General features: G+C 37.9%; 1 protein-coding gene across 2 annotated transcripts in view; it reads right to left on the bottom strand.

Annotated features, from left to right (window-relative positions):
* LOC119581923 (rhodanese domain-containing protein CG4456-like) overlaps positions 1 to 779 on the bottom strand; it is a 5,532-nt gene that overhangs the window by 1,518 nt on the left and 3,235 nt on the right. The window lies entirely within an intron of this gene.

Below are 779 nucleotides of genomic sequence, written 5' to 3'. Positions count from 1 at the left end.
ATAGGAATTAGGTCTCTCTATAACCATCTTTTGTCTCCTATTTTCTGTCTGATTCCGACTTTTCGTCCTCATCATTTACTTTTTCTCGATACAGTAACTCCATATACAGCGTAAATCTCCTTCAACCGAATTCTATAATAAAAAAGCGATAATTCTCTGCATCAGATATACGATTTTCAGACCAAGTATATTGTACCAAACCTAAAAGAGAGCAAGAAAATAAAGAAAACAAACCCGCCAGAAATAACAGGAAATCACATTAACATATGAAAGGAAGTACAAGAAAATAAAAGCATTATTGTCACCACAGAGACTATGAGAGCCGTCGACATGACAATACAGCACACACAGAAGTTCTTAACAACGGACCTGCATGCAAAGCGTTAATCAACACGCACCCTTGCTTAACTTCGGCTCACTACCACACAGCATTCTATTTCCACTCGAGCTACAAAGCCTAGAATTCCGAATTGAAAGTCCCAACGATAAATAGCTTATATCCTTCTTATTGCTTAGGTTCATAAAAAAAGAAGGAAAAAAAAAGGTACAGGATTCTATTTGCCAAAGTTTCCTCCTCGTCAAATAATCATCCTGTATTCAGCGCAGAGGAGAAAACTGAACTGTAAGGGATAACTATCTAAAACTGAATCCAAATCCAATGGCAATATATATTATAACTCGACCCTTCCTTTTATCAAGTTCTGTACAGTGTGAGAGGTGGCTGGGGCTGTATGCATACCGCGGCAGAGAGTGCACGGAAAACTATCAATTAAGTTCAT

Source organism: Penaeus monodon, chromosome 15 (assembly GCF_015228065.2).
Source record: "Penaeus monodon isolate SGIC_2016 chromosome 15, NSTDA_Pmon_1, whole genome shotgun sequence".
Taxonomy (NCBI): Eukaryota; Metazoa; Arthropoda; class Malacostraca; order Decapoda; family Penaeidae; genus Penaeus; species Penaeus monodon.
The sequence above is the reverse complement of the archived record's forward strand: the minus strand, read 5'-3'. Positions and strand labels throughout refer to the sequence as shown.